The sequence below is a fragment of the Hyla sarda genome, chromosome 2 (genome assembly GCF_029499605.1).
Source record: "Hyla sarda isolate aHylSar1 chromosome 2, aHylSar1.hap1, whole genome shotgun sequence".
NCBI lineage: Eukaryota > Metazoa > Chordata > Amphibia > Anura > Hylidae > Hyla > Hyla sarda.
Window position 1 is genome coordinate 301,447,629 of NC_079190.1, and position 10,642 is coordinate 301,458,270.

The 10,642-nt window shown below is 46.4% G+C and overlaps 1 pseudogene; it reads left to right on the forward strand.

Annotated features, from left to right (window-relative positions):
• Window positions 1-5,918: 5,918 nt before the first annotated feature.
• Window positions 5,919-8,561, forward strand: LOC130357451 (zinc finger MYM-type protein 1-like; annotated as a pseudogene).
• Window positions 8,562-10,642: the final 2,081 nt, after the last annotated feature.

Below are 10,642 nucleotides of genomic sequence, written 5' to 3' on the forward strand. Positions count from 1 at the left end.
ACAGTTTGGACACCACTGTTATATGGGCATTTATATAAATTATTATGAGATGTGCCCTTTTTTTCTGTTCAGCCCCTGCCCCCCAAAATGTCTGTGCTCGTCCTTGGTGCCCGGGCTGCAAAAGTATACAAAACAAACTTGGACTCACCTGCCTACGCTCCCCCATTGCTCCGATATCGCCATCCCGTTCTCCGGTCCCTGTCTCTACCTCTTCCTGTGGGTCATGACTCACGCTGTGCTGAGCGTATCACCGGCTGCAGCAGGACATTGCTGCGGCCGGTGATACGCTGAGCACAGCGTGAGTCATGACCCACAGGAAGAGGTAGAGACAGGGACCGGAGAACGGGACGGCGATATCGGAGCAATGGGGGAGCGTAGGCAGGTGAGTCCAAGTTTGTTTTGTATACTTTGAAGCCTGGGCACAGGGGAAGATAAAACAATTGCTCCGGAATACTCCTTTAAATAAAAAATAAAAAACGCTAGTTATCAACGTAGTCCACCAAAACCATAGTTATCCTCAGCATACACGTATCTGAAATGAGAAGAAAATGGCAGTGTGTTCCCCAACAAGGAGCCTCCAGCTGTTGCTAAACTACAATCCCAATCATGATGATGAGGCTGACATGAGGAGGCACAGTATTGTGAGGGTTGGAGGGTGATGATGAAGTTGACACGAGAGGGTGATTGGGGGGTTAAGGATGCTTGGGATGGGGGTGGGTGACCATGGAGGGCACAAGGCACAATATATAATATATGGGAGCACTAGTGTATAATTTATTTGTGGGGCATAGGTTGTTTTGCATTCAGAAACCATAGTGTATATTGTATGGTGTGTGTGTGTGTGTGTGTATATATATATATATATATATATATATATATATATGGTGGAACGTTTTTTTGTGGGCTATAGTATGTTGCAATGTTGCAGTATTACATTCATAGGGTACAGCGTGTAGCAGTATTTAGAGGATACAGTGTCTGGTTGAGTTGTATTAATTATTGTTTTCACATAGAGGCTCAGAATCCACCGACACAATGAGGAGCAATCTAGGTTCTACAGAGTGAAAAATTTAGCTGGAACAAGTCCCGGTGGTATGTACTAACTGAATTAGATAAGGAAAAACTATAGAGAAGATCTCACTTGTAATCACTGATATTATTGTGTATTCTCCTCACTATAGAGAAGACGTCACCTGTAGTCACTGATATCATTGTGTATTCTCCTCACTATAGAGAAGACGTTACCTGTAGTCACAGATATCATTGTGTATTCTCCTCACTATAGAAAAGGCGTCACCTGTAGTCACTGATATCATTGTGTATTCTCCTTACTATAGAGAAGATGTTACCTGTAATCACTGATAACATGGTGTATTATCCTCACTATGTCCTATCAGAGCTGGAGTCTGCAGTGATGATGGATAAAACAACAACTCACAGCATAACCTTAGCACTGCTTAGGTCATACTGGGAGCTGTTGTTTTACATGGTAAAAACGTATTCCCCTTACTTTTCCCTTACTTGACAATTGTGTGTTTTTAATATGTAGATCACACAGAAAACCCAATTATTTAAAATCAACCAATGACCTAATTATTGATAAAAATATATATATTGTACAGCGCACAATAATCCAAGTGAGGTCTCACTAGTGTTTTGTACAGCGGCATGAGCACTTCCCTCTCTAAGGCTAATATCTCTCCCTATACACCCATGAGCACTTCTCTTTTTCTACTGCTTATACCTCTCCCTATACACCCATGAGAAATTTCTTCTTTCTACTGCTTATACCTCTCCCTATACACCCATGAGCAATTTCTTCTTTCTACTGCTTATACCTCTCCCTAAACATCCAAGCATTCTGCTAGCATTTCCTGCTGCTCTATTACATTGTCTTCCTACCTTTTAAGTCTTCTGAAATAAATCCCTTTCCTCAGATACTGAGGTCAGGACTCTTTCAAATATTCTATATTCTGCTTGAGGGTTTTTACGCGTAAGTTGCATTATTTGGAAACTTATCCACATTAAATTTAAGTTGGCAGAGTTCGAACCATTCTTCTAGTTTTCCTAAATCCTTTTCCATTTGGCAGATCCCTCAAGGAACATCAACCCTGTTACATATCTTTGTGTCACCAGCAAAAAGACCAAAAGCATCAAGACCTTTTACAATATCACTTATGAAGATATTAAACAAAATGGGTCCCAGTACTGATCCCTGATGTACCCCACTGATAACAAGACCTTGTTCTGAATATTCTCCATTGACTACAACCCTCTGTTGTCTGTCCCTCAACCACTATCTAATCCATTCAACAATATGGGAGTCCAAGCTCAATGACTGCAGTTTATTGATAAGTCTTCTATATGGGACAGTGTCAAAAGCCTTACTAAAATCTAGATATGCGATGTCTACTGCACCTCGGCCATCTATTATTTTAGTCACCCAATCAAAAAAAAAGTATACAATGACCTTTCCAGTTTTACCACAACAAACGTTGCATGGTGATGCCATAAAGTGGGTGGTTTACATAAAAGCTTAAACCATGGGACATATGTATTTTTATGGCCTGTTTGCCATATAATACAGAGGCATCCAACTAATGAGTGTCACGATGCCGGCTGGCAGGAGGTGGATCCTCTGTGCCAGAGAGGGATAGCGAGGACCGTGCTAGTGGACCGGTTCTAAGACACTACTGGTTTTCACCAGAGCCCGCCGCAAAGCGGGATGGTCTTGCTGCGGCGGTAGTGACCAGGTCGTATCCACTAGCAACGGCTCACCTCTCTGGCTGCTGAAGATAGGCGAGGTACAAGGGAGTAGGCAGAAGCAAAGTCGGACGTAGCAGAAGGTCGGGGGCAGGCGGCAAGGTTCGTAGTCAGGGGAGATGGCAGAAGTTCTGGTACACAGGGTTTAAACACACAAAACGCTTTCACTAGGCACAAGGGCAACAAGATCCGGCAAGGAAGTGCAAGGGAGGAGGTTAGATATAGTCAGGGACCAGGTGGGAGCCAATTAAGCTAATTGGGCCAGGCACCAATCATTGGTGCACTGGCCCTTTAAGTCTCAGGGAGCTGGCGCGCGCGCGCCCTAGAGAGCGGAGCCGCGCGCGCCAGCACATGACAGCAGGGGACGGGAACGGGTAAGTGACCTGGGATGCGATTCGCGAGCGGGCGCGTCCCGCTGTGCGAATCGCATCCCCAACGGCCATGACAGAGCAGCGCTCCCGGTCAGCGGGACTGACCGGGGAGCTGCAGGGAGAAAGACGCCGTGAGCGCTCCGGGGAGGAGCGGGGACCCGGAGCGCTAGGCGTAACAGTACCCCCCCCCCTTAGGTCTCCCCTTCTCTTTATCGGGTAACTGCCTCCCCTGGGATGAGGACACCGGGAAAGGATGGAGGGATTCCTCAACGGCAGGCAGAACCGCAGGAGTAGGAATGGGGAGAGAGGGCAGAGGGCGAGACCTGGCACGGGGCAGTGTGACACCAGGACGAGGGCCATGAGGGGACACAGAAGCTTGCCTGATGGAACTGGGAGGGGGGGAGGGGCATTTCCTGTGGCAGGCAGAGTCCTTAATGACCTTAGGGGGACCGGATACAGGAGGAACCACAGGGTCACGGCAGGGAGTACTGGGAACCGGTTGAAGGCAGTCCTTGGAACAAGAGGGACCCCAACTCTTGATCTCCCCAGTGGACCAATCCAGGGTTGGGGAATGGAGTTGAAGCCAGGGTAGTCCAAGGAGAACTTCAGAAGAGCAATTAGGAAGGACAAAAAATATAATCTCCTCGTGATGAGGTCCGATGCACATTAGGAGGGGCTCCGTGCGGTAACGCACGGTGCAATCCAACCTGGCTCCGTTGACCGCGGAAATGTGGAGTGGCTTGACAAGACGGGTCACCGGAATACGGAATTTATTCACAAAGGACTCCCGAATAAAATTCCCAGAAGCTCCAGAGTCCAGGCAGGCCACGGCTGAGAGGGGAGAGCTGGCTGAAGTGGAAATCCGAACAGGTACCGTGAGACGTGGAGAAGCCGACTTGGCATCAAGAGACGCCACACCCACGAGAGCTGAGTGCGAGCGTGCGTTTCCCAGACGTGGAGGACGGATTGGGCAATCCACCAAAAAATGTTCAGTACTGGCACAGTACAGACAAAGATTCTCTTCCTTACGGCGATTCCTCTCTTCCAGGGTCAGGCGAGACCGATCCACTTGCATGGCCTCCTCGGCGGGAGGCCTAGGCGCAGATTGCAGTGGAGACTGTGGGAGAGGTGTCCAGAGATCTAAGTCTTTTTCCTGGCGGAGCTCTTGATGCCTCTCAGAAAAACGCATGTCAATGCGAGTGGCTAGATGAATGAGTTCATGCAGGTTAGCAGGAGTCTCTCGTGCGGCCAGAACATCTTTAATGTTGCTGGATAGGCCTTTTTTAAAGGTCGCGCAGAGAGCCTCATTATTCCAGGATAGTTCAGAAGCAAGAGTACGGAATTGTATGGCGTACTCGCCAACGGAGGAATTACCCTGGACCAGGTTCAGCAGGGCAGTCTCAGCAGAAGAGGCTCGGGCAGGTTCCTCAAAGACACTTCGAATTTCCGAGAAGAAGGAGTGTACAGAGGCAGTGACGGGGTCATCGCGGTCCCAGAGCGGTGTGGCCCATGACAGGGCTTTTCCAGACAGAAGGCTGACTACGAAAGCCACCTTAGACCTTTCAGTAGGAAACTGATCCGACATCATCTCTAAGTGCAAGGAACATTGCGAAAGAAAGCCACGGCAAAACTTAGAGTCCCCATTAAATTTGTCCGGCAAGGACAGGCGGAGGCTAGGAGCGGCCACTCGCCGCGGAAGGGGTGCTGGAGCTGGCGGAGGAGATGGTTGTTGCTGCTGTAGCTGCGACTGTACTTGCTGTAGTTGTGACTGGAGTTGCTGTGTCATGGTGGTCAAGTACGACAGCTGGTGATCTTGTTGCGCTATCTGTTGCGACTGCTGGGCGATCTGACGAGCTTGCTGGGCGACCAGCGTAGGGAGGTCAGCGACAACTGGCAGAGGAACTTCAGCGGGATCCATGGCCGGATCTACTGTCACGATGCCGGCTGGCAGGAGGTGGATCCTCTGTGCCAGAGAGGGATAGCGAGGACCGTGCTAGTGGACCGGTTCTAAGACACTACTGGTTTTCACCAGAGCCCGCCGCAAAGCGGGATGGTCTTGCTGCGGCGGTAGTGACCAGGTCGTATCCACTAGCAACGGCTCACCTCTCTGGCTGCTGAAGATAGGCGAGGTACAAGGGAGTAGGCAGAAGCAAAGTCGGACGTAGCAGAAGGTCGGGGGCAGGCGGCAAGGTTCGTAGTCAGGGGAGATGGCAGAAGTTCTGGTACACAGGGTTTAAACACACAAAACGCTTTCACTAGGCACAAGGGCAACAAGATCCGGCAAGGAAGTGCAAGGGAGGAGGTTAGATATAGTCAGGGACCAGGTGGGAGCCAATTAAGCTAATTGGGCCAGGCACCAATCATTGGTGCACTGGCCCTTTAAGTCTCAGGGAGCTGGCGCGCGCGCGCCCTAGAGAGCGGAGCCGCGCGCGCCAGCACATGACAGCAGGGGACGGGAACGGGTAAGTGACCTGGGATGCGATTAGCGAGCGGGCGCGTCCCGCTGTGCGAATCGCATCCCCAACGGCCATGACAGAGCAGCGCTCCCGGTCAGCGGGACTGACCGGGGAGCTGCAGGGAGAAAGACGCCGTGAGCGCTCCGGGGAGGAGCGGGGACCCGGAGCGCTAGGCGTAACAATGAGAAATTACACACTGGGAAAACCAGTCTATCCATACAATTAGCAACATGTGATAAGCGCAAGAAACAAATTATATGTTTTCATTGTGTCCTCTTTTTTTCCCGATTGAGTTTCATAAAGCAAAGTCTGAAAGGAATATTCCACCATGCCACATGGAGTGCATAAGTCAAAGAGGCCAAGTGGATACCAGCAAAAGAAAGCAAAGGAGGCAAAAATTGAATCAATCAAAACTCTTGCTGGATCCATGCTCAAATATGTCAAAAGACCAGATGATGGCCAGGGTTCATCAAAAGACACCACGCCAATTGATCAAGCTGAGTCTTCTGATGCTTTTTTGCAAAAGCTTTCGCCAGAGGAGCAAGAAGTGGAAATGGCAGAATCTGAAGAAGAGCAAGGAGGGGAAATAGAAGAACTTCAAGCAGAACAGCAAGGAATGGAAATGACAGAATCTGAAGCAGAAGAGAGTGCTGAAAGTGACTCAAGCCATAGTCCTTATACTATGAAAGAGATGAGTGCAGTAAAGGAGAAAGATCTGCAAATTTTATCTGATGTGTCCTTCTGGTAGATACCGGTTGCAGATAATTTTTGGGTAGAAATTGTGAAAAGAGGAAGTGCTCCTTTTCAGAACAAAGATGGTCCTTTTAGTGTCACGAAAAGGCTTGATGCAAAAGCTGCTGCAAAGGGAGAAGTACATCAACTCTCAAAAGGATGGTTTTATAAGGTCATGCCAAACGGAGAGAAAATTCCGAGGACATGGATGGTTTACTCACCTGTCAGTAGAATTTATACTGCTTTTGCTGCCGACTCTTTGCAATCTGTACTACAGATACAACATCTAAATTTGTCACTGGGTTTCAGAAGTGGTGGAAACTGAGCCCAAAAGTATATCATCATGAGACATCCGAAGAGCACTTACACTGCCTAGAAAAGTGGAAAAATTTGGCAGCAGGACTGCGGCTGCAAGAAACCATTGATGCCCAAACTATTTCTATGATGGAGACCGATAAGAAAAAGTGGAGGGACATTTTGCACAGATTGCTTGACATAACATTGTTTCTTGCCAAGCAGAATCTGGCATTTCGTGGCCACAAGGAAGATGAGTCTTCATTGAATAAAGGGAACTTTCTTGAGATGGTTGAGATGCTTTCCAAGTATGATCCAGTACTGAAAGAACACCTAATTAGGTTAAAGCAGCACACCTGTCACCTTAATGTGTCTGTCTCCTATCTTTCGCCACAAACTCAGAATGAGTTTATAAGTGTCCTGGCAAATCATTTGAAGGAGAAGATTGTAACGGACATAAAGTCTGCATTGTACTTTGGAATCATGTTTGACAGCACACCTGATGTTTCACATACTGATCAGATGTCTGAAGTGATCAGATATGTACACATGACCAACAGGAAAGTTGAGGTGAAAGACGTATTTTTAGGATTTTTCCCTTTAAAAGGGAAAAAAGCTGCTGACCTCAGTTCGGACATTCTTAAAAAACTTGAAAGTGATGGCCTAGACATAATGATGTGCCGCTCTCAGGGTTCTGATAATGCTGCTACTATGGTTGGAATCCATGGAGGTGTACAATATATTCGGAAGGAAAATAACAGGAAGGCTATTTTTAATGGATGTGTGGACCATTCCCTTAATTTGTGTGGTCAGCACTCTTTTGCTGAAAATGCATCTTGCGTGACCTTTTTTGGAACTCTGCAGACAATGTTTACTTTTTTTGCTGCTTCCACCCATCGATGGGATATGTTAATTGAGCATACTGGAGTGTCAGTAAAAAGACTGTCCACAACACGCTGGAGTGCTCATCATGCTGCAGTTAAGCCAGTAAAAGAAAAATTTGACATGTTTGTATTGGTACTTGAAGCTCTTTGTGAACCGTGTGAAAATCTGGACACGAGGAGCAGCACAAGGTCTTCTACCTGCGGTCTGTGACTTTACTTTTCTTTGCTACCTGCACTTCTGGTCTGATGTACTGAGGGAGGTTGATGATGCACAGCAGTACTTGCAGACTAAGGGCTTAAGTCTCGATAAAGTGGTGACAAAGCTTGAGACACTAAGACTTTTTCTGTGTGAAGAGCGCAGTCACCTAGTCGAAAATGCAATTCAGCAGGCACTTTTAAAAGCTGATGAACATGGAATTGCAGTAGAGAGAAGAGTCAGGTTCAAGAAGAGGATGGCAGGGGAACTGGCAAGAGATTCTGGAAGCATAAGTCTCCAAGAAGAAAATAAGAGGGCGATGCTTGAGTGCATTGACCGCTTTCATTCGGAACTCCAGACCAGATTAAGGGCCATCATGGAAGTAGCAGGCATGTTTGAGGCTGTTCAAGCAAAGAGTCTCATATCTGCTACTGAAAAAGAATTAAAGGTGTCTATTCCAAAACTGACCAATTTCTATGATGAGGTATCAGAGAGTGAGCTGGTACTGGAGATACCAAGGTTGAGAAGACACCTTACAGCAGCAAAGTTGGACCTAGAAGAAGTCACAGATTGGACAGCTTTACAAGTTTTGACCTTTATAGCGGAATGGGATTTTATTGAATCTCTCCCACACCTCTCACTTTGTCTGAAATTATTTCTCACAATCTGTGTATCTGTGGCTTCGTGCGAGAGGAGCTTTTCAAAGCTTAAACTTATCAAAAATGACCTAAGATCTACAATGGGACAGTCTAGGCTTTCTGATCTTGCACTGTTGTCAGTTGAAAGCGAATTAGTGCAAACCATTGATTTTGATGAAGTTATTAACAGTTTTGCGGCTTTGAAAGCCAGAAAAGCTAAATTCTGATTTAAGTCCACTTGTATTTGTTCTTTTTTAATTTGGTGTTATTTATTTATTATTTGTTCCTGTTAAATTTTGTGTTATTTAATTTTATATTTTTTTCCTCCTGTTAAATTTTGTGTTGCAAAAATGTTTTATTTATTTATTTAGTAAAGATTGAATTTAAAATAAACATTATTTTTTTAAAAGATTTAACTTTGATTTCTTTCAACATATTTCTTGTTATATGGCTTAAAAAAACCATCGCTTCAGGGGGATGGCGTTGGGGTGACACCATTTTCTACCGCACTGTGTGACACCAGCCCTAGCAACGCCACTGCTCCCAGCATGCCTGGACAGTCTAGGCATCCTTGGAGTTGTAGTTTTGCAACATCTGGAGGGCTAAAGTTTGGAGGCCACTGTTCTTCCCCAGTTGTTGCATAACTACAACTCCTAGCATGCCCAGACTGTCCAGGCATGCTGGGAGTTGTAGTTCTGCAACATCTGAAGGGCCAGATATTGCAGAACTACACGCCCAGCATCCCTGACTGTCTGGCCGTGCTGGGAATTGTAGTTTTGTAACAGCTGTAGGCACACTGGTTGGGAAACACTGAGCTAGAGTCTGTTTCCTAACTCAGTGATTCCAACCCGTGTGCCTCCAGCTGTTGCAAAACTACAACTCCCAGAGTGATCTGACAGACCGTACATGCCGGGAGTTGTAGTCTTGCAACAGCTGGAGGCACATGGGTTGAAATCACTGAGCTAGAGTCTGTTTTCTGACTCAGTGGTCCCCACCAGTGTGCCTACAGCTGTTGTAAAACTACAACTCCCAGCATGTACAGTCTGTCAGTGCATTCTGGGAGTTGTCATTTTGCCACAGCTGAAGGTTTGGGGCTCCCCCCTTGGGGCGCCCCCTCCCACCCATGTGAATGTACAGGGTACATTCACATGGGCGGGTTTACTGAGGATTTCCTTCAAGGAAACTTACTGTGAACCCCTGCCTGTGTGAATGTACCCTAAAAACACTACACTACACTAACAAATAATAAAAAGTAAAACACTACACATATACCCCCTTACACGTCGCCCTCCCCCCCCAATAAAAATTAAAAATGTCTCATACGGCAGTGTTTCCTAAACGCCGCCTCCAGCTGTTGCAAAACCACAACTCACAGTGTTGCCGGACAGCCCTAGACTGTCCTGGCAGGCTGGGAGGCTTGCAACAGCTGGAGGCACCCTGTTTGGGAAACACTGCTGTAGGGTTTTGGTGGAGACAAGCGCCATCCTTGTAACCGGGTCCATCCCTATTGCAAATTCCTAATTTAGGCCTCAAATGCACATGGCGCTCTCTCACTTCAGAGCCCTGTCGTATTTCAAGGCAACAGTTTAGGGCCACACATGGGGTATCTCCGTACACGGGAGAAATTGTGTTACAAATTTTGGGGGGATATTTCTCCCATTACCCTTTGTAGAAATGGTAAATTTTGGAAAAAAAAACTGCACTTTAGTGAAACATTTTTCTTTTCATTTACACATCCGAATTTAACGAAAAGTCGTCAAACACCTGTGGGGTGTTAAGGCTCACCGGACCCCTTGTTAAGTGCCTTGAGGAGTGTAGTTACTAAAATAGTATGCCATGGCATTTTTTTTTTTTTGCTGTTCTGGCACTATAGGGGCTTCCTAAATGTGACATGCCCCCCAAAAACATATCAGCAAAATTCACTCTCCAAAATCCCGTTGTCGCTCCTTCCCTTCTGAGCCCTCTACTGCGCCCGCCGAACACTTGACATACACATATGAGGTATTTCCTTACTCTAGAGAAATTGGGTTACACATTTTGGGGGGCTTTTTCTCCTATTAACCCTTGTAAAGTTTCAAAAACTGGGTCTACAAGAACATGCGAGTGTAAAAAATGAAGATTTTGAATTTTTTCCTTCACATTGCTGCTATTCCTGTGAAACACCTAAAGGGTTAAAAAACTTTTTGAATGTCATTTTGAATACTTTGAGGGGTGCAGTTTTTATAATGGGGTCATTTATGGGGTATTTCTAATATGAAGGCCCTTCAAATCCACTTCAAAACTGAACTGGTCCCTGAAAAATTCAGAT